Source organism: Pongo abelii, chromosome 15 (assembly GCF_028885655.2).
Source record: "Pongo abelii isolate AG06213 chromosome 15, NHGRI_mPonAbe1-v2.0_pri, whole genome shotgun sequence".
Taxonomy (NCBI): domain Eukaryota; kingdom Metazoa; phylum Chordata; class Mammalia; order Primates; family Hominidae; genus Pongo; species Pongo abelii.
This window is the reverse complement of record NC_072000.2, coordinates 69954380-69979029: the sequence shown is the minus strand read 5'-3', so window position 1 is coordinate 69979029 and position 24650 is coordinate 69954380.

Here is a 24650-nt window from a genome sequence, read left to right as displayed (position 1 = left end):
CCCAGAAATCCCACTTCTAGAGATATTCTCAAATGTGTGTACAGAGACACATAGAAGCATGTTCACTGCAGCACCATTTGTAATACTGGAAAATTGGAAATAACCAGAACGCACATCAACCAGAAAATGGATAAATAAAATGTGGCTTATCAAATAATAAAAAATGATTCCGCAGTTAATAAATGAACTAGAACTAGACACAGAAGCATGGAAATGTCTAAGACATAAAAGTTGAGTAAAAAACAAGTTACAGAAGGAAAAAGAGTAAGTCACGGTCTGATACCAATTGTAAACCAAAAATAAAATTCTAAGCCTCCCAACCAATTGGATGAACCCCTCCTCTCTGTCAAGGGCATTCATTCCTAAGTTGATCTGAAAAGCTAGTTCAGGCCATGATGGGAAGTGGGGGTCAGACATGCCTCATTACACCCTCCTCCCTTTGGAATTCGGGCACAGCTGACAAGCATTTAACATTAAAACAGAGGCCTTAAGACTGACAAAGCAGACTGTTCATAGCAATAAGGTACCAACATGACAGACAGCAGACACTAAAAGGAAATGGCCCTGCAAAGCTGTCTCTTATGAGGAAAATGTAGATATTCCCTTTCCTTTCCAGATCTTTTTCCTAATCCAGGAGAGAATTAGCTAAGAGTCTGGCACCTTTTTAAGTCTGATGAGAAACATTTACTATCTATTCTCTCTGAAGCCTGCCACCTGGAGGCTTCATCTGCATAATAAAAACCTTGGTCTCCACAACCCCTTATCTTAACCCAGATACTCCTTTCTATTGATTCTAGGTCTTTAGATAAACTCTTTCAACCAACTGCCAATCAAGAACTCTTTGAATCCACCTATAACCTGGAAGCCCTCCTCTCTCCCCACCACTTCAAGTTATCCTGCCTTTCCAGACAGAACCAGTGTACAGCACATGTATTAACTGATGTCTTATTAAAACGATAAAACCAAGCTGTAGCCTGACCACCTTGGGCACACGTTTTCAGGACTTCTTGAGGCTGTATCACAGGCATGTCCTTAACCTTAGCAAAATAAACTTCTAAACTGATTGAGACCTGTCTTAGGTACTTTTTTGATTACACAAATAAAAGTTAAAAATGAAAAACTGCAATCACATGTCCACAGGTACATTTACTTGGAGTAATAATGTAAGTCATGCATGGGGCTGATGTGGACCTAAGTGCCATGGTGCACCTCTCTGGAAGACAGGAAATAAGGAAGACTTCAATTCTATATGAATATGATGTCTATGTATACTGTGCTTCTTTGGGTGATTAAAAATTTTACGACTTTTTTAAAACTAAAGAAAAGAGTGGGACTTAGAACCACTCAACCCTGGGTAGAAACTCTGACTCTTCTACTTACTAGAAAAAAAATGTTAAACCTTCACGGCCAGGCACGGTGGCTCACGCCTGTAATCCCAGCACTTTGGGAGGCCAAGGTGGGCGAATCACTTGAGGTCAGGAGTTCAAGGCCAGCCTGGCCAACACAGAGAAACCCTGTCTCTACTAAAAATACAAAATTAGCTGGGTGTGGTGGCGGGCGCCTGTAATCCCAGCTACTCAGGAGGCTGAGGCAGGAGAGTTGCTTGAACCCGGGAGGCAGAGGTTGCAGTGAGCCGAGATTGCGCATTCACACTCCAGCCTAGGCGACAAAAGTGAAACTCTGCCTCAAAAAAAGAAAAAAAATTAAATCTCTCTGAGCCTCAATGCCTTCATCTGGAAAATGGGGCTAATAATACCTATTAGTTTAAACCACATGAAATTGCCTGTTTTGCAGGACAAATGCATTTGCACTTCAGCAACTTCATGGTTCAGCCTAACTTTGTTCAGCCGAGCCGTGCTGAGAGCTCAAGTAAAGAACCACTCATCTGGCACTCAATGGATAGCTGCCCTTATGAAAAGGAGAGGCTGGCATGGTAGCTCCCGCCTGTAATTCCAGCACTTTAGGAGGCTGAGGCGGTGGAACGCTTGAGCCCAGGAGTTCAAGACAAGTCTGGCCAACATGGCAAAACCCCATCTCTACAAAAAAATACAAAAAAATTAGCCAGGCATGGTGGCACACAACTGTAGTTCAATAACCAGGAGGCTGAGGCAGGAGGATTGTTTCAGCCTAGGAGGTCGAGGCTGCAGTGAGCCATGATCCCATCACTGCACTCCAGCTTGAGCAACATAGTGAGACTCTGCCTCAAAAAAAAAAAAAAAAAAAAAACGGGCTGGGCACAGTGGCTCACACCTGTAATCCTAGCACTTTGGGAGACCGAGGTGGGTGGATCACCTGAGGTCAGAATTCGAGACCAGCCTGACCAATATGGTGAAACCCTGTCTCTACTAAAAATACAAAAATTAGCCGGGCATGGTGGAGGGTGCCTGTAGTCCCAGCTACTTGGGAGGCTGAGACAGAATTGCTTGAACCCAGGAGGTGGCGGTTGCAGTGAGCCCAGATCATACCACTACACTGCAGCCCGGGTGACACAGCAAGACTCCATCTAAAAAAGAAAAGAAAAGAAAAAGAGATACGTTGCATTGGAAGATTGAGTGTATCCCTGCCTAGAAGCAAAGGAGGAGCTGGATGACCTCTTGGGGGCTCCTCTTTCTAGGCAACCACAGTCTTATCAGGTGAGCCCAGAGTCACCCAAACCACTGGAAGAGGGGGCTCTAGGATGAGGGAAAGATACTTGCCCATATCAATTCTTACAGCACAGCATTTCCAGTGTTATTTCAAAACAAGAGTATGGATTGGGGGAGACCTTTCAAAGACAGATGAGGCTTTTTCTGGCTCGTGTCTGATGGAGAGGCCTGCAGAGACACATCTGTTTGGCTAAAGCGCAGGACAGCACCAGCCAGAGACCAGACTGTGAGGTCAAAGCCAATCAATATGGCCAACCTGGAAAAGGGGCTCTGAATAAGCTCTACACAAATCTTAAGCCGAACAGACTGGCACATTCTCCCTAGAATCAGCCTTCAAAACATTGAATGCATATCTTCATTATACTCGAGATGGAACAAATTGCCTAGTAAATGTTTGCAGTGAATGCCAGAAATGGCAGCACATGGCTGTTCGTTTTTTTGGGGAAGGAGGGGATGGCGAGGGAAGTAAAGAGCTGAAGACGATTAATGACCAAACCCTAGAGGAAAAGACACTCCAGCCAATTTGTGCTGATTTTCTTGTCTGAAAATGGGGAAAACCCATAGATTATTCAAGCTTAATTGATGCTTTTACAGCAAAGGAAATGAAAGGTGCTTAATTCATATATATACTCTCCGAGGTCCATTACCAAGCTGTCACCTCCATCAGCCAAGCCAGTAGGTTTTCTTCTAGCTCTCCTGTCTATGCACACACAGCTGTGCACCCAGCAGTACATCAATCCCTGGCAACTGGCTGGTCGGGTTGTTTAAGAGAAGAAAGTAGAATGGAGAAAGAGCTGAAAAAAATCTGGACAGAGAAGCAACACCTTTGGTCTTTGCAGTTTAACAATTTAATTTGTTCTCTTCAAGTTGCAATTTTTCTGGTCTTATCCCTGAAATAGTATTAAAGGACTTATCCAAAGTCACACCAACTTCACTGACCAAACTTGAAATTCCTGGGCAAGTACTTAACCTCTCTGAGTCCCAGTGTGTTCATCCATATGACAGGGACATTTGTAAATTAGGAACAACATTTTCCTCACAGAGTTGTGGTGGAAGATACACGAGTGACACAGACTGGATGTTCCATAAATGTTATCTGCCCCCACTGGCATTTATCAGAACAGCTGGTTTTCATGTATAGGACCCTACAGTACATAACAGGTTCAGGAAGAGGAAGAGAGTACAAGAAAATGTGTAGCATGTAATAGATTTTAACTACCTAATTTTTCCTACTTTGACCAAGTGAACATAAATGTAATACCCTTGCATACTCAGAAGTCTAAGAGTGTACCCAGTTAAACCAGCACATGAATGAACAAGATTTCATACAAATGAGTTAGCCCTTCAAATCACATGTCAACTAACCAAGAGGAAAGCATGAAAGAAGTATATAGCAAAGCCCTGGTGAGACCATATTTTCTGGTAAGTGAATGTCTTTTAATTCCAGCTGTTGTTAAAAGCAGGTTGAAAAAAGAGGGGAAAAAAAAACAATGAGACAGGCAGGATGTTTGCACAATGAGAAGGAGTTGTCCAGACAGCACTCAGCTGTGAACAGTCCTTTTCCTCCGGAAGCCCTTTCGCCAGCAAAGGCTGCTTAGGATGCATTTGCATTCAAGGAGAGTTGCCCCTCCAGCATCTCCCAAATTGCCCAGATGGGCATTCATAGGAAATGCAAATTTAAAATAAAAGCTGAGAAAATCAATTGAGTTCTACAATGGGCATGTATTTCTTTTGTAATCAGAAGACAATAGATCTCATAAAAAAGAAATAAAGGAAGCCAAATTGATTAAGCCTATACAATTGAGGCAGAAAGTCTGTGTACATTAAAGCCTAATCTTTGTAAACAGTTGCAGACAGAAAGATTGAGAGTACACAACAATCTGTCTACAAACTTTGAGGTAAGGGAGCAACCAATATAGTGTTGAGCAGCAGGAGCCAGTAAGGGACATGGGTCATTAGGGTTCATCAGCACACAACAGCTAAAGAGAAGGCAAAGAAAGGAAAGGTTTGGACCCAGAATGAAACCACCTTAGCACTGCTCATACCTGTAGAGGACAGAGGAGATTGGTAGTTATCAACAGAATTGCTTTACTGGAACAATTATAAAGCAAAATATCCCTTAGGTCTTACCATACGCAAAGTTGTTTTAATAGTTGCTCTAGATAATGTCCCCCACCTACCAAGGTGCAGGATTTCAGTCCTGCTTTCTTGTGTCTCCTTAAGAAGCTCCAAAGGCTGAGTGTGGTAGCTCATGCCTGTAATCTCAACACTTTTGGAGATTGAGGCAGGAACATCACTTGAAATCAGGAGTTTGAAACCAGCTTGGGCAACATAGCAAGACTTTGTCTCTCCAAAAATTTAAAAGTTATCTGGCATGCACCTATGATCCCAGCTATTTGGGAAGCTGAGGTGAGAGGATCACTTGAGCTCAGGAGGTTGAGGCTGCATTGAGCCAAGACCACACCACTGCACTCCAGCCTGGGTGATAGAGAGAGAACCTGTCTCTTAAAAAAAAATCTTCAAAGGAAGGGAGAGTGATTTCCATTTACAGAGTCTCTGTCTCCACTCCAGTCTCTGTCTACAACTCTACTCCACTGTCTGCTGTTACTCTGCTGGCCCTAGTTGGTGGACTATGCCTGGTGCACCTTATTCTCCCAGGCTACTGATCCGGATGCTTTTCTTGGCTGTTGCTTCTGCCAATTGTCTCCAGGCAGCTAGTTTCTGCTGTGCTATGTGCTACTGCAGACAAACTGCCACAGTTCAAAACCATGGATGCTCCTGACACCATGCCCAGTCCACCCACCCCAAGGCCCTAATCTTCTGTAACCTCCAAACTGCTCAGGGTCTGTGCCACCCAACATTGGTCCTCAGCTTTCCCTCCACAGCTGCGCTGCTTGCCTGTTTTTTTCACCATGTGTTCCCAGTGCTTGGTAAGTAATTGTTGACTGAATTAGTCAATGAACATGAAAGTGATAGTGGCAAGAGTCAGACAAATGCCTAGGCAGATGGGGCAAGTACCTGGTAAAACCCCACCTCCAAGCCAAAGACAGTTTAAAGCCTGAAAGCCAAGCTACAAGTCAAATCCATGGACCAGATTAAAAACCTGTCTTCCCATTTGGCATGCTTTCCTCTGATTGATCCCCACCCTTCAACTATTTTACATATACCTACCCTTTCCTAATTGGTTTTCTATACTGCCATACTCACCATTGAGTGCTGCATTTGCTTTAGCCTTTCTCTGCATACTTACAAACCAATCAGCTTGCACTCCCCTATTCTGAGCCCATAAAAGCCCTGGACTCAGCCACACTGAGACAGAAATCACCTGACTGTGGGGGTGAGGGAACCCCTCAGTTCTCAGCGTGCCCTGGAACAGCTCTCAGCATGCCCTCTCTGCTGAGAGCTGTTCCATCACTCAATAAAATTCTTCCCCATCCTCCTTACCCTTCAATTGTCAGCATATTCTCACTCTTCTTGGACATGGGACAAGAACTCAGGAACCACTGCACATGAGTACAATCTATAACACAGGTGGGCTGGGGCACACCTGGCCCAGCCACAGGCTAAGCCAGTGCACAAGCTAGACTAAGCATGGGTGGGCTGAGTGAACAGGGTGCCTCCTGTGTCAGGCGGTGTGCCTAAGCAAGGCCTGGGGTGGGGCGTCATCGGCTAGAGGTCCTCAGCTGGCAAAGTGATTGAGAAAAATCGTACGTCAAAAGGAGGAGGAAGAGATATTTCAGACGGTTCTTGAAGGACAAGGGAGTGAAACGTATTGAATACTCACATATCTACACATTGATACCAGGTTTTTCTTCAAGGGAAAAGGCCCAGAGGCTGTATTTACCACTCTGGTCAATTTTCCCACAATCCAGAATCTGCCCCTTAATCTTCTAAACCAGAAACCCAGTTTTCACATTCTCTGAAGAATCAGGCTCACAGTAACCAAATAATAAACTCAGAAAACCCACTTACTTCCTCATACACACACACACACAAATGGTAAACAAAAACACCTGTTATTTGGATGAGAAGAGCCTATGAACATAAGTGATCAGTAAACTCGCTCCCTCTGGAAAGACCCACTTGGAAAATCAACAATAATCAGAAGGCAGCTTGGTAATAATGAAACGAAACCAAGGAAAGTGAGAGGAAGCAAATGTGTAATTGCCATCAGGCTTAGACGGTCTGATGTACGAGTGGTCATTAGAATTCTTATGGTTGCAAATGACAAAAAACCCAACCCAACTGGCTTAGGCAAAAAAGGGTTCATACAATTGAGAAAAACAGAAGCAGAGCTGATCCCAGGCATGACTTAATATAAGAACCCAAAGGGATCTAGTTCCTCTCTTTATATCTCTTGTCCTGGTTCCTCTTGGTTAGCTCTACCCCACACAAGTTCTCTCCACCATGACAGCAATGTGGCTGCAGTTGCTCCAGCATCACACTCTAAACTCCAAAACTAGGTTAGGACATAGTTCCTTTTCTAGTAGATCTGCAAAAGTCCTAAGATTCACACATTACAGTCGGGGGAATGAAAAGTGCTTACTAGCCTAGGCTTATCCCATGCTCCAGCCCTTGAATTGGGGGTGGGACCATGCCTAAAATATGTGGCCTTAGAATGAGGGAGGGTGAATCACAACATTAATTGAAGACTACTAATAAAAATAGGATGAACAGATACTATGAAGAAAAATTAACATCTTTCACAGCCTACAATTTATGATGATATGCTCTTGTGAAGACAGTGGGAAAACTTAGTTTGCTGTGCACACTCCTGCACCCAGTCTCCACATTATGCATGTCCTCATCAGTAAGCCTGTGGTCAAGACTCTCCCTTTCCTGGTTAGTGCGTGGACATGCACTTCTTTTCCTGGGGCTTCACTGCTCACCAACTGCAGCTAACATAACACATTTAGTCCATCACAACCGAGGCCTCCTGGTTGGAAGCTCTTTATTCTCTCTCCTACAGATACCTTCACATGCCTGTGCTCTTATCCAAGGCAACTCAGATCCTTTGTGGAAAAAACAAATCTGTGCCCCATAGAAAGCTGGGGGTATAGTATAACAAAACTCCTACAGACACATTTACTTTAAAGTCTTAAGCGCCACCTTAATATTTAATATAGATTTTTTCATTCTATGCTGCAGCATTTTTCCTACCTGCCAGGACAAATGGGATCCCCAGGACTATATGTCATGCTCCACACACTAAGCCCTGATTCACCCAAGTCATCAGTCCACATATAGACTTGGATGGAATGCGATCCCATAAAGTATGGAATCTGGCTCCCTGAGTGGCCACTAAGGGGCTAGCTGATGAACCTGGAAGCACAGAGAAATCAACTTGGTGTGGGGCAAATAACCGGAGACAGAGAGAAGGGAAGGAGTTGGGCAGGTGAGTTTCCTCAGTTCTCCTTCCCAGGAACTGTCCTGCAATGTGGTTTCCCCTTGCTACCTTTGCCTGCCAGGTGACCTGTCGTGTCTCCATGGCTTGCAATGGAGTGGGGCCAATGCTGCTGAGTAGTGCCTCACATCACTTCCAATCTCCCCTTTTCTCACCACCATTTTTTCCCTCACCTTCATCCCCTGGCTTCTACCTGTCCCATAAAGCAGCAGCACATTAATCCTGGCTTCTGGCTCTGCTTTCTAGAGGAGCCCAGGCAAAAACATGATCTGTTCTTGCATAACTCTCAAGAGAACAATCTTATTTCCAACTTTATAAGACATCTCAATATAGCAAGATCTGGCAACAAGCAGGGTAGAAAGGAAGGAAATCCCAAGCCTAGAGAATAGCACGGCCAGAGGCACATAGCTGCCAGAGTCCATGATGGAGCAGGATGATGAGGGGAAGTAGCAAGAAAGATGTCCCAGATGCAGGAGGGGCTTATGGGCCAGGCCCTGCAGGAAGATGTTTACTAACCCTGCCTCCATCCCAGATTCTGAATACCGAACTAGGAGGCTCCCTCCCTCCATCCTCAGTAAGTATTACTAAAGTAACGAGTCACTGTTCCTGATCCCTGGGTTGTCCATGGGCAAGGAAAAGGCTGAGAGACACCGGTACAGGTGGGAAATGCAGGTCAAAGTGTGACAGGCACACTAACAGGCTTAGTCTTCCTCCTATCAACCATGGAGGGCCTAAAGAGGTTTCTGAGCAATGGAAAGATAGAAACGATGATGGTTAATTTTGAGGGTCAACTTGATTGGATTGAAGGAAGCAAAGTCTTGATCTTGGGTGTGTCTGTGAGGGTGTTGCCAAAGGAGATTAATATTTGAGTCAATGGACTGGGAGAGGCAGACCTACTCTCAATCTGGGTGGGTACCATCTAATCAGCTGCCAGAGTGGCCAGAATAAAAGCAGGCAGAGGAACATGGAAGGAGTAGACTGGCTGAGTCTCCTGGTCTCCATCTTTCTGCCATGTCAAATGCTTCCTGCCCTCGAACCTCAGACTCCAAGTTCTTCAGCTTTTAGACTCTTGGACTTAAACCAGTGATTTGCCAGGGGCTCTTGGGCCTTTAGCCACAGGCTGAAGGCTGCACTGTTGATTTCTCTGCTTTTGAAGTTTTGGGACTTGGACTGGCTTCTTTGCTCCTCAGCTTGCAGATGGCCTATTGTGGGACTTCACCTTGTGATCATGTGAATCAATACTACTTAATAAACTTCCCTTCATATATTCATCTATCCTATTCGTGCTGTCCCTTTAGAGAACTCTGACTAATACAGAGCTGATTTTTAACAATACAATCCTGGTGACAATGTCGAAGATGAATAGTAAGGAAATGAGTTTGAGGGCTTTTTTTCCTAACCTGATGACTGGTGAGATGAGAAGGAAGTTGTTTCAAAAATGATCTCCAATTGAGTGATGATGCTATAAAACAAGTCAGTAAATAAAGCAGGAAAAATTGTTTTACCAAAATGTAGAATAAACAATGAGTTGGATCTGAGATGCTCTGGGCGTGAGGTCATATGGGACATTAAAATGAACCCATCTTAGCAGGCAACTGGAGATACAGACGTGGAGCTCAGGAGAGAAGTGGGGACTGGAGATAGAAAGTCACGTAGCATCAGCATGATGTGAGGGTGGAAGCCAAGGCAGTGGGTGGCATTGCCTCTGGAGAGAAAGGACTGTGGTGGAGCTCTGAGTGCAGCCAACCCAGCTGAGCGATGGCGAAGGAAATGGGACCAGGAGGTGGAATCAGAACAATCTGTCAAAAGGCAGAGGAGAGGCAGTCTCAAAGACTTCAAGAAAGCACCCAAAAGAGAGGCAAATCAAGCTTCCATGTTGGATAATTTGAGGTTTCCTGAGCCAGTGCAAAGCACTACCTGGTACTTAGGGCAATCTAACAAACAAGGATTTACTGCCTGCTCGGCACAGAACCCGCGACACTAAATTACCCCATTCATCATGGAGTTCTGGGCTGGCAGGACTACTTGGCATCACCTTTAGTCCTCAGCAATGCAGCTGCCAGACCACAGAGGGGCCCCCTTAGCCTGGACGGGAGCTGAGCCACCTATGGGAGGCAGATTCCTGAGGTTCCTCACTGCTGGCCTCACACCCTTTGTCACCTGCTCCCCATTTGCCTTCAGAGGCCCAGAAAGGAGGAGGGGATAGTCAGGGTAGGCTGCTGCCTGCAAACTCATAGAGTTTGCTAAGTGGCTTGAGCTGTCTCTGTAAAGATGTCTGTCCGCTTGTGAATTGCTGGACTGAACAGGTGGACCAAAGTTGTTTTAATTCTTAGGTCCTCTTCAGAGGCGACAGTTACCAGAGTGTTTACAATGGAGACTTTTGCTGGCAACTTCAAGTTTTCCCTATGACTGAGCTTTGTAACTTAGCAGAACCCCTGGAGAAGGAGGAACAAACTTGGATTCTCTAGGCTGTGAGCCTGGCACCATATTGAACACTCCACACACATCACCTCATTTAACCTTCAAAATGCCCCTGAGTAGTAGGTGTTGTTATCGATTATCTCCGTCTTACAGACAAGGAAACAGGGCTCAAAGAATTAGTAAGCGGGGAAGCTGCATCAGACATTTTCAGTTTTCAGTAACAACTTCAGAGTTTCAAAATTCTTCCACATAGAACATTTCTTTTTGATTCAGAGACTCACACTGACTGTAAGAATTAACCCCATTATAGAAATGAGAAAACTGAGAACCTGAAAGTTTAAGTGGCTTGTCCAAGATCCAAAGCTTGGGCCATCCAGACTTTGAGCTCAGTGTGCTTTCCACGATGCCTGCTGCTTCCTGCCCATTCCAGGAGAAAGTCTGGATGATACAAATAGGTGATTTTTCCTATTGTTGGTAAAGACTTTCCTAAACCAGAGGCCTCTTTCTTGAAAGACTTATTAGGAGATCTCAAAATTTGCCAAGTTCCCGAGTGAATCCTGCAAAGTAGAGTTATAAGACGGCATCAGTGTAGCGGGGAGATGGCCTCTCTGTGTTTAACAAAGCCCCAACGGTCACATTCTGGAGGTGCCTAGGAAGTATGGCCTTCCCGAGAAGTATGCCGCCTCCCTTCTTCATCTGTCACCCTGGGCCTCTGCCTCTGTAGGAACCAGCAAGGCTGCAGTCTTGGCCACTCACTGTGTTCTTAAACCTCAGACTCCATGAACTTGGCTTCCACTAATGTCTCTGTTCTAGCCCCCACAGGCTACTCTGTGCCACTCATTCACCAGCTCACCTTGGAACAACCCCCTAATGGCATGTGTTTGCACTGTGTTCTCATTTAACTTACCCCTATTAAATGCTTCAGGCGCAGATGGCCGCCTCCCCAATGCAAATGCAAGGGGCCTTGTCTTGCTCCTCTTTGCACCTCTCCTCAGTTCAAACTTAGAAGATTTGCTTTTTATTCTAGCCAGAAGTCAGATTAATTTTTTTATGACAATAACCTATTTCTTAGCAAAAGTATCTTTTTTGCTGCCAAATGAGTTTCAGTAACTTGTAAGAGGGAGATAGTGGCAATTTCCTTTACAATTCCCTTTGCCATGGAGTCCTCCTTTCCAAGCAGGCTGTCGTGACATTGTTCCCCAAGGAAGACGCCCTGGATTGCCTCGCTCCCTTCGCTAAGCATTGGCCAGTGGAGGAGAGCAGGCTATTAAGTACCTTAGCACAATCTTTACTTTACCATTTGGAATAATGGTAATAATAACAAGTACAGTATTTTTATCATAATTTCTCATTTGATTTTAGAGCTGGAAGGGCTGAGAGATTGAGTCTATCTCTCACTCACAGGTGAGGAAACAGACAAAGCTCAGAGCATCTAACATCCTGGACAAACCTCACAATCCTGTTCAAGGGTAGGCCAGCACCCATCTCACCAATAAGGAAACTGAGACATAGACAGTAATTTAACCCAATGGACTCAGCCAACTCCCAGCAGAGTGGGACCAGACTTTCTGTTTCCCAATTCCAGGTCTGGCACTCTTTCCCCTCAGCTTCACGGTCTCTCCTTTGGCCAGAAAACCACTGGAAGAGGTACTAAGTAAATTGGATCATTTGTGACACTGGACCGACCTTGGCCCATACCAGCTTGGAGCACTGCTTCCAAAGGCCTCCCTGCTCCTTGGGGGTCTTTCATCCATGCTCCAAGCAGCTGTGTGTGCTCCCACTCCAACCCCCCTTCCTTCTCAGTCTGCCTTGAGTCATGAAGTGTGGAAACTCCGAATACCAAATCATCTGTTAGATACAAATTTCAGCTGAGTGCCAAATAGCTCACTGCCATTATAATTAATGTAAAGTGCACTGTCTGAAGCTCCCTATAGCAGCAGTTCCCATTTGTTTAAAGATGTTTTAGCTGTAAGTGATGTGAATCATTATGCAGCCCTGTTTGGCTGGAACAGATGAGGAGGATCAGGGACCACTCAGGAAGTGAGCCCAGCTAGGACTGCAGTGACAGCCCCCAGTCAGAAAGACAGTGAGGGCAGCCCCTGAGAAAAAGGTACAAGGTGCTTGCTATCCTTGGGGCACAAAGAGAAAGCCAAGAAGAGGGACAAAGGTGGCTGGACTTTCAGAGCAATTCCTCAGTCTCTTCTCAGGTCAGTCTGCATTGACAGCCACTTCCCAGCTGGCCATGCACAGCAGCTGGACAGACAGGCTGCCCCTGCAGCAGGTGTTTAAGGCGGGCTAGCCCTTGTTATGGGGAAGGCAAGACGAATTGAAGACCCAGGTTTCAAGTTCAAGGAACTTAGATCTTGCTGGGAATTCAGGAGGTAAAACTCTGCTACCATTTGTGCCTGCCTGGCAGCCTGTTCCCTTCCTTCTGGCAACAGCATCAGATTTCCCACAAGCATTCCTTCCCTCCCTCCCAGTCTGTGTTGGCACAGCCCATCTCCAAGGGCTTTACAACCCGGACTGCCCCAGGAGCACTTAGGAGTCCCTTAAGACTAGATAAACTATCTCCTTCCTCTTCTAGAATGACCCTTGAGAGCAGTTATTCACTTTCTCCTGGGACATCCCTCACCTCCATCTTTGCACTTATCACACTGAACTACGACTATGTGTTCCTGTGCCGGTCTTCTCTCCCAGACCCTGGGCTTTTAAGGACAGGGGTGTCTTTTAATTATCTTCATATCAGCAGCGTATTAGTCTGTTCTTCACATGGCTGGGGAGGCCTCACAATCATGGTGGAAGGTGAAGGAAGAGCAAAGTCACATCTCCCATGGTGGCAGGCAAGAGAGCTTGTGCAAGGGAACTGCCCTTTACAAAACCATCAGATCTCATGAGACTTACTCACTATCACAAGAATAGCATGGGAAAAACCCACCCCCAGATTCAATTACTGCCCACCAGGTCCTTCCCACAACACATGGGGATTATGGGAGCTACAATTCAAGATGAGATTTGGGTGGGGACACAGTCAAACCATATCAAGCAGCTTCTAGCACAGTGCCTGGCACATGGTAGGTGCTCAGTTGATGTTGGATAGATGGATGAGTGACGAAACACATATAAACTATAAATAATATAAAAATACCATATGAGGAGACCCAGATATACAGACTTGTTGATGTTTTGTCAACCCTGAATGCTACAAACCGTGACACGCAGAGGCTTTATTGCATTTATTAGTGAGGCAAGATAAACCCCATCTGACAGAGCCTCCTAGTCATATATCAGGCAGACAGTGAAAGATTAAACAATCAGCCCTGGCAGGCACCCGCAGCAACCTGGAGGTTATGCTGCATTTGGTGCTAAGAGGCTGGGCAAGAAAGCTTCCGCCCCAGAACCAGTGTTCTTCAAAGCTGTGCCTTAGATCAGAGATGGGCTGGAGGAAGGCAGCCTGCAGAGGAGAAGGTTGTACACTTGCCCTAAATTTTCCTGGTGTCTAGTTTAGAAAACCAAAATACTTAATACTTGCCTGAAGCAGCTGAGGACCACCAGGCCACATGGAGTGAGGCTTCAGAACAAAATACTTTGCTATAAAAAACAGTTAGGCCACAAGTCAGGTTCAGAGCAATACAGGGCAATTCTCCCCTTGTAAAATGCATGAACTTAATCAATAAACATCCTTCTTTCACAGCTCGGGTGCCCCAGGACAATCTTGCCTCAGTGGAAGAATTTTACCTTTGAAGGTATGTTCTCAAGATAAACAAATTCCAACTGAGATGCTATTTTCCTTCTCTTTTTCTCTCCGCCCTCAACTTAAAAGAACTGGTATATCTGCTTGTTCCCCAAGTTAGTATTAAGGGTAAGGTAAACTAAAAGTTATTTCTTCACTGAGCCACAATATGCTTCTAAATCCAATTTTTGTTGGCCCCAAGCAAAAACCAGTTATCTGATGGAAAGAAAATGTTTCCCTTTTACAAGATATGTATTTAGTAAACCATGCATTCTACCAATTGTCATTATATTCCTCTCCTTCAGGTGTTTTCAGAATGAGTCTACTGACCCAGCCATCTCCCAGGTTTTGGGGCTCATGGAAAAGGACATCTCCCTTGTCTTGCCCATTCCCACTGTTCCTGTGCACTGTCCTGGTACAGCCATGTAGAAGGGTTGCCACACTTATTTCCTGTCCTTCCCCTTCCCCTTCAGATGAGGACCAATCTCCAAGAATCTTTTGATACCTTCCAGGTACAACTTCGGACACCAAGTTGGCCCCAGGGTTTGCCGAGCAGAACAAGGCTGAGTGTAACTGTCCCTCCTGCCTGCTGTTGAGGCTGTTCCCTTAAATTAATAAGTGGCCACCTCCTGGGTCCTCTATGCATGGGCAGCAGGTACAGCAGGGCATCCTGCATTATGAACACCTCTGCTTTGTGGTTGAGCTTTACAACCTCCCAGTGAGGGTAAGAGAGCAGGTGCTACATTTTACAAGGGTGAGAACTGGGCTTTGTATCCAGTGACTCTGGAGATGGCAGGGCTGGGATTAAGCCACGGCTCTGCCTCCAGACCCAGGGCTCTTTCCTTTCTGCCTCCTCCTCGTGTCCCCATCAAGCACCATTCCACTGCAGGCAGTGCAATCTCTCCATTGCTTAAGCAGAATCTTGGCTCTGCCACTCAGGAGCTGTGGCACTTTGAGAAAATTACTCTGTCATTCTAAGCCTCCATTTCTTCATCTGTTAACTGGAGCTAAGAAGAACCCAGTCAATATTCCTCCAGGCTATTTCAAGAGATAAATGAGATGAGGTAGATGGAGCTCCTGGCACAGCAGACACCTCATAGTAAGTGCCCAATAGCTGTTATTGTTTTAATTATTGATATTATTGTTACTTGGCTGAAACTGTTCGGTTTCAGAGCCAAAGCAAACCACTCAACTAGTAGGTCTTAACTCAGTCTTGGTCTTGGCATCATTGTTCCTGCATCCACCTCCCTTTCTTATTCTATAAACTAAAGAATCCGTCCCTTTTAGGCAGAACGTTTGTGGAATGTTGCTTGAGCTTCTAAGATACTTAGACAGCTTCCTCCAGGGAGGATTCTTAGAGACACAGTGAGGAGAGAAAGATTCAGGCCAGACACCTGTCCTATGAGGAAGTCAGGCCTCTGGCAGGACAACCCTTCCCTCATCCTCCCTCATGGAGCAGAAACCTCACTAGAGGCCATGGTATCAGGTTGGCTACCTGGTCCACAAGTGGCCCCAGCCATCCTCTGTCTCCTCCCCATCCATTTGGGCACAGTGTCCTGCTGACTCTGCCCCAGTGACATACGCAGGCTCTCTTGCCACACCCACTGCCACCATTGCAGGCCATGCACCTCTCGCATGGACAGTTAACTGGCCACTAACGAGTCTCCATGCCTTCAGACTTTCCTCTCTGAGGAGCTCAGCAGACAGAAGTCACCTCCCAATGGTGCCCCTTCTCAGCTACCCCCGACTTCACAAAGCAAACGGCTCAGCCCCAGGTCCCAGGCCACGTGCCGTCTGGTCATATCCTGCATCACCTTACTGTCCTGCATGGTGCCACACTAATGCTCCAAATATCTGCCCAAGGGCCAGAATCACCCAGGTGTTTTATAAACGTGGGGATTCCCAGGGCCGACACAGCCTTACTTACTGACCCTCTCTCGGGGTGGACACCAGAACTCTGCATTTGTAAAAATTTCTCCAAGTGGCCGAAGCACAGCGGTGTATCCTGCATGCCTGCCAAAGAGAATCTGGCCAGCCCCCCACATTCGCCACATATGCTCGCGTCAGTGTTGCTCTCTCTGCCAACAGCTCCAGTCTCTGCCTACTACAGCCCCCTCATCCTCCCAGGCCCACGTCAAACATCCACTCCTCCAGTAAGTTTGTCCCAACTCCTCCAGCCAGAAGGATGCTCTCCGTCCTCTGACTCCTGTACTATGTCGTCATTTCCTAGCCCTTCCTCGAACTCCCAGCCTTCGTTTCCTTATCTCCCACCCCAGGCTAACCTGAGAGGTATCCTTGCCTGGTTGCTCTCTAGCCCATCTCCCCATCCATGCAGGGATGTTTTACGAATTAATGAGTTATTTCATGTGGAGTACTTGAAATTGTGCCAATAAATGTAAGCCATTGTAATTATCGTTGCCATCCTGTCATCTCTGTTTGTGTTTTTGTGGTGACTTGTGTGTATGTGTTTCCTCCCTCAGGTCCCCATTGAGAGCAAGGACTACGCCTGTATCATCTTCATATCCTGCGTGGCAACTGACACAGTGTGGGCCACCTGCAGCACCTTCACTAAACGTTTGCTGAACGGACAGCAAGCAGAACCATCTCAATGCTTCCCCTTCATTCCTCTGCTCTCCGCCTGCCACTGCTACTGTAATTCAACCTCGAACAACACGTCGCCATCAGAATTTGTAATTATTTATTTATTGTTTTGCAATTATTTGATTATCATCTGACATTTCCACCAGACTCTAAGTTCCCTGAAGGCAGGGATTTTTTTTTTTTTTTTTTTTTTTTGAGTTGGAGTTTCACTCTTATTGCCCAGGCTGGAGTGTAATGGTGCAATCTCAGCTCACTGTAACCTCCACCTCCCAGGTTCAAGTGATTCTACTGCCTCAGCCTCCCGAGTAGCTGGGACTACCATGCCTGGCTAAGTTTTGTATTTTTAGTAGAGATGGGGGTTTCACCATGTTGCCCAGGCTAGTCTTGAACTCCTGACCTCAGGTGATCCACCCGCCTCAGCCTCCCAAAGTGCTAGGATTACAGGTGTGAGCCACCACGCCCGGCTGGGGTCTTATTTTTTTTTAATCTCACTATTGTGTCCACAGACCTAGCACATATGGTAAATAGCTTCCCCCAAAAGATTTTCAATTAGCAAACTCCAGTTAATCAAAAACTGATTCATTCATTTACCAATGGATTTCTTTTTTAGTTCTTTTATTATTCTAATATAATAGATGGTTCTGAATATTATAGTGGTTCTGGTCAATGAGTGCTCCTAGCAGCTAGACCTAGTCAGGGGTCGTGTCAGGGTCCAGTGCAGTGAGTATTAATAGTTGGATTGTTGCCTGCAGTCCAGTGCTAAGCAGGCATTCAGAGTGTGGGCTCTGCCATCAGCTGGGCTAGTGTAGGATCCCCTCTTATCACTTGCATGACTGTAAACAAGTAACTTTTCTCATATGTTAAGTGGAGATAATAGGAGATCTACTTCATAGGGTTACTATGCATGTGAAATGCTTACTCAAAAGTTGGTTACTATGAGGATAATAATATTGGCTTCCAAATAACATTACAGACTAGCTTAATTAAACTTTTATGAGCTAGATCATGTGCTTCAATTTTCTTATCTATAAAATACTACACTCAAGTTCTTATTATATGATAAAAATGATGAGCTATTTACAAGGGAACAATAATAATAGAAATTTAGGGCCCATCTAAGTACATCCTAACCCCTGACCAGAAATAGTTTCTAGAAAATAAAGCCGTCACATGTTCTGCTTCCTTAAGGAAAGTTTGAGCAAATTTTAAACGCTCCTTGGGGAAAAATTAAAATGAGTAATTCTAGAACCAGGACAGAGAAAAGAAAGAATGGATCAACTCAACCACATTCTATAAGCCCTTCTAGCTGTTCACTTCCCAAGAATGTTGATGACAAACACTAAACATCATTATGACCCTAATAAAATTTAGGGCCCTACACAATCAGTCTGTGCACATTCAAAATTGCACAATACAGGGGCCACATGTAATTAAAGGGAACTGCTCATCTTCACTTGTAGCTCACAAAGTACATTCAAAGAGATTCGACTCCTAACTCAGCACAACACATCTCAACACACCTCCTCTCTGTGTGATAATGTCTGGGAGATCCTCTAAACCCCAAATTCTTCCTTCAGCCCCAGCACCTGAGAAGGGAGACAGACCTTTCTCGTGTCTCCTCCGCAGTCACTCTCTGTATTGACTGATTTGTTCCTCTGTCATCCCACCCCCAACTCTTTTTACTTATCCTCCTCGCTCCACATCACAAAAGATCCTGGACCAGGGCTGGCAAAATCTCTCCTTTCCTGGAGGACTGAATGGAGGCAAGTAGTCTGTGTAGAAGGTGGTCATTGTCTTCCCAGCATCCATCGCCTCCTCTTTTAGTAGCTGCAAATTTTGTTTTCCTTTGCTGACTGCGGGTTATTTTAGTGGAACTGCCAATGAGTACCTGGCCAAGGGGAGAGCACGTGACTCAGGCAAGGTGAGGCCAACCCTCCCCATTCATTCTCATGGCAGTCCCTGGTGCTACCCTGGCTGGTTCCTGCCTCTCACCAGCTCTAGCTGCCCAGATCACTGCCATCATTTTCCCAGCCTAATTCTTCTGTCTTCCCTTAGACTCTGTGAGCTGTCTAAAGTACTTCCAACAAATTTGTCTGCTTAACTTACCCAAGTTGATTATTGTTGTTTGCAACCAAAGAACACAAGCTGATACCTAAAACTCACTTTTTAATTTAATTTTTTTTTTTTTTTTTTTTTGACAGGGTCTCACTCTGTCACCTAGGGTGGAGTGCAGTGGCACAATCTCAGCTCACTGCAGCCTTGACCTTGTCAGGCTCAGGTGATCCTCCCACTTCGGTCTCACAAGTAGCTGGAACTACAGGCACATGCCACCTCACCCAGCTAATTTTTTATTTTTTGTAGAGATGGGGTTTTGCCATGTTCCCCAGGCTGGTCTCGAACTCCTGGGCTCAAGCAATCCTCCCACCTTGGCCTCCCAAAGTGCTGGGATTACGGGCATGAGCCACTGCACCTGGCCTAAAACTCACATATTAATAAATCTTGTCATCACCTCAGTTTGTAAGAATATGGTGCAGCATGGACCAGTGAACCTAATCTTAACTGACGCAGTTTATTACAACTCCAGTCAAAAGTTAGCTTTTATGAAAACTGCTTTTTACTACTTATGTCCATCCCCCACCAAAATCATTTGAGCATGTTCAAAATTCCTAGTGAAGAAAGGAATCATGGCTACTCATTTTGTAAAACCTACATTTACCCTCTAGAGGCTACTCAGAGTAATAAAAACCACACATGGCAAGGTGTCAAAATATTTGGCCTCTCTCATTTACTGGCCGTGTATCTGCAGCTCAATCATTTAATCTCCCTGACCTTCACTGATCTTGTGTGTAAAAATACAGATAATAATATCAGCTCTTTCTACTTCTCAAGGTGATTGTGAGGTCCAAATTAGAAAATCAAATGAAAAAATGCCTTGGGAATCATTAACTTTGGGCCTGTGGCCCAAGCAAAAATTAAAGCCAACTATGGGCACTGTCTTCTCCTGACTGGTTCTTCTTCCTCTTACCTCCTGGCTTAGCTATTCTCTTCACTGCTTCCCCTTCCCTTCCCGCTGTTATAGTCACTGTGAGTAAAATTGCCCTTTCTCAGCTACCATCACGGGTCTGGATGAAATACGCCAGATGAAATACAGGTATGTCAGGGTCAGTAGGATCATCCTTTTACAACGTGAATTCCTAATTAGACTGCGTCCATCTCAGTTTTTTAAAAAATAAATTTGTATACAGTACCTAACCTCAGACCATAGCATGGAGGCACACACTCAACACAACCCAGAGGGACGATGATGGGCCCACTCAAAGTGGAGTCCCCTGGGCTTAGGAGAACCGAGATCCTCTCTGAGCTTTGCTTTTTTTTTTCTATTAGAAATCAAGATGGAAGAGAAATGTTCTTCATTCTGCACTCTTGAAAGTAAGAAATTGTTACTTTATTGCAACTTGGTTAGCTAGAGATCTTAACCAAAACCTGCTATTATAAATGGTTTCTACTCAAATTTCTGTTAAAAACAAACAAACCACATTCTAAGAAGAGGAGGGAAGTGCCTGGTGGAGAGAGAAGTGGAGGCAGAAACTTTGAAGATGTAGACAGCAAAGGAGCAGGATAAGATGCCCAGAGTCCAGAGGCCACGGCTGAGGAGTGTGGGGAGTTTAGGGCAGAATTCTATGGTCACCATGGGGCTTACGTTCAGAGCAAGCCGCGGGCTCCACTGCCTCTTCTGCCCCATAGTGACAAACTACTTAATGAGAGCCACTGGAGCTTTTCCTAGGGACTACCAGCAAGTTGCTTTCCAGGGCACTGTAGCCTGTTAATAATAGTAACAGCAATCATCGCTGAGCTCTCACCAACTGCCAGGATGCCGCACTAAATGCTTTTAAAACTCTTGCAGGTAGGTACTGGGGTCAATTGTATTGTCATCTGAGTATTTACTGCCCTTCCAAGGGAGACGGTATACTCTTTTCCCCATTGATTTGGATGTCATCAACGATCCCCCCCACCCCACCTTCTGTCACTGAAATGGCAAGGGACCCAGACAGGTGCTCCTGTGTTAGCCAGGGCCAGAGAGAAGATGACAGGGAGTGGCAGAGCTGCAACTGCTTCACCATGAACATGAGCATGAGCAAGAAATAAACCTTTGTGCTTGTTTAACACCACACAATGTATTTATGACATTATCATGGGGCTGTTGGAGGCTCAGAGAGGGTAATGACCCAAGGTCACACTGCCAGCGGGTGGCAGCGTCCTTCTGAGTGAGCATGTCGCCACATCCTTCCTGGACACCCTCTCCCTGTTGCCCCTCTTCAGCCACCTGCCCTCATGCGCATCTTACCTGGCTTTGGCTCTCCATGAAAGCCAACGACAAAGGCAGCCCTCACTTCTCACCTCGGTTGGCTTCTCTTTAGCACAGGCGCTGCTAACCATTTCCTCCTTCCTCAAATGCTCCCGTGGGAACCTCCATGACCTTGCCTCTCTCCGGACCTCTTTTGGCATTTCTTTATCCCCCCCCAGGCAGCCTTGACTTTGTAGTTACGGCAGAGGCTTTACAATCAGACAGACTCCACAAGATCAAATCTACAGTCTTTCTTTCACCAGCTGTGTGATTGTGGGCAAGTCACTCATCCTCTCTGAGCCCCGGGTTCGTAAATAGAAAACTGGAATAAAAACACCTCCCTTGGCCGGGCACGGTGGCTCACGCCTGTAATCCCAGCACTTTGGGAGGCCAAGGTGGGTGGATCACCTGAGGTCAGGAGTTCGAGACCAGCCTGGCCAACGTGGCAAAACCCCATCTCTACTAAAAATACAAAAAATTAGCTAGGCCTGGTGGAGGGTGCCTGGAATTCCAGCTACTTGGAAGGCTGAGGCAGGAGAATCGCTTCAACCCAGGAGGCAGAGGTTGCAGTGAGCCGAGATCACACCACTGCACTCCAGCCTGGGTGACAGAGTAAGACACTGTCTCAGAAAAAAAAAAAAAAAAAAAAAAAAAAAAAAACCTCCCTTGCAGGCTGTGGTGAGCATCACTAACTGGGCTGGCATGAGAATGGGAAAATTCCAACCAGGGGACTACCCAGGCCCTGTATGTGGGAGTCTTTCCTCACTCACTTGCCTGAGGAGCTGCTTTGTACTTCCTGACCCTACCCTTCTCCCTCTGGTCAGTCAATTCATAGGCTGTGCTGGACCCGTTAAGATTTTCTTAAGGAGTCGAACTGTAAGATCCAGAAGCAAATCAGTTAGATCCATCTGCAGTTGTATCTGTGCAATCTTCACATGTGTCCAGAATCTAACCTTTTCTGTCACCTCCTCAGCTTCTGCCCTAGTCCGGATCGACATGTGTCACGCAGATGGCTGAGACAGTCTCCTACCTGCTCTCCCGGCTGCACCCTCCCTCCCAACTTCTGTCTCCGCACAGTGCTCGGAGCTATGTGGAAGTGGCACTATGTCCCTCCACCACTCCTGTCTTGTACCTCTTGTGGCTTTGCATGACTTGTTCCCGTGTTATCTCTTGGCATTCGTGTCCGATGACTCCCTGTCTCCACTCCACCCAAAGCACACGGGTCTCCTGACTGCTCTGTGGACACCTCAGACAATGCCCCACCTCAGGGGCTTTGCCCAGATTCTCCCGTTTCCGCTGCTGCACCCCCATCCTTCGGGTCTCTGCTCTGATGTCACTGGGGCAGAGAGGCCTCCCAGGTCAGCAGTTACCAAGACAGCCCCAGCCCACACCTCTCAGCCGCTTTCCAGACCCTCCTTCAGCTTCCTTTTTCCTCACAGCAGGATTGCAACCTGAAATATCTCTCTTTCTGTTGAATATCTGTCTCTTCCACAGGAATGTCACCTCCTGAGATCAGGGACTCCACTTTGATATTCACTGCATCCCCAGTGCCAAAAAATACCTCCTGACATACATTTGTATTGAATGAGTGATTAGATGAATAATGCTGAACTCTTGAACTAAAAAGCCACAGTCGGGCCATGGGGAAGCAAGGAAGGGATCAGCAGAGAGCAGCAGGGAGAGGAAGCAGACACATTGCTCCCGGAGAGCGCAGACGCCAGAGAGAGGGGAGAAGCACTGCTCCTGACGGCCAAGGCCAAGTCCCAGGGGGTCCAGCTGTTTCCTGCCTGCGATATGACAGCACCACAGACATACACACACCATGCACACACAGACCACACACACCTCATACACACTCTATAGCCACAGACCACACACACCTCATATACACTATATACCCACAGACCACAGACACCTCACACACATACAGACCACACACACCTCACACACTATATACCCACAGACCACACACACCTCACACACTATATACCCACAGACCACACACACCTCACACACTATATACCCACAGACCACACACACCTCACACACTATATACCCACAGACCACACACACCTCACACACTATATACCCACAGACCACACACACCTCACACACTATATACCCACAGACCACACACACCTCACACACTATATACCCACAGACCACACACACCTCATACACATACAGACCACACACACCTCACACACTATATGCCCACAGACCACACACACCTCACACACACTCTATAGCCACAGACCACACACACCTCATATACACTATATACCCACAGACCACAGACACCTCACACACATACAGACTACACACACCTCACACACTATATACCCACAGACCACACACACCTCACACACACTCTATAGCCACAGACCACACACACCTCATATACACTATATACCCACAGACCACACACACCTCACACACTATATACCCACAGGCCACACACACCTCACACACTATATACCCACAGACCACACACACCTCACACACTATATGCCCACAGACCATACACACCTCACACACTATATGCCCAGACCACACACACCTCACACACTATATGCCCACAGACCACACACACCTCACACACTATATACCCACAGACCACACACACCTCACACACACTACATACCCACAGACCACACACACCTCATACCACTATATACCCACAGACCACACACACCTCACACACAGACCATACACACCTCACACAGACCACACACCTCACACACACACGCACACTATAATCCCACAGATCACACACCTCACACACACACACCACACACACCTCACACAGATCACACACACCTCCCCACTCCATGCACACTATAATCCCACAGACCACACACCTCACACACATACACCACACACACAGCCTATGCATAACATGCACACATCACCCACCACACACACACCACAGTCCCACAGCTTACACCATGCCTACATGCATACCACACAGACCACACACCCCCACCACCACACACGTACATACACATCACACACATGCACCTTACATCCCCCAACCCCTACACACACACTTTCTGGAAAGCCTGGAGCAGGTTCCCGAGTCCTGCTGCTGCCGAGCCCACATGGTGGTGGTGCATCCAACACAGACCCAGAGCACAGCAGGCTCCTTTAGTGCGAGTTCCTTGTCTCCCATCTAATGCCTTCACTATGAGCAGCTCTCACGCTTGAGAACTTACTCCAGTCTCCACTTCCCTAGAGTCTTGTTTCCTGTAGAGTCACAGCAGCAAATAGGCCCTCGCCCCGGCCCAGCCCTCCCCACCCCTGCACAGAGCTTCTGGTGTATCAGTGGGTCCACGGAGCTCAGCATGTTCCATGCTGCTTCCCGTGCAAAACTGGCTCCCCACCCCAACTGCCCTGTCTGACAGCAGCGCCTTTGATTTTGTTATTCTGGTCAGCACCTAGAAAGTCATATTTAATATCTATCTCCTTCACTCCTATATCTGTCCACACAGCTTGTCAATTCTC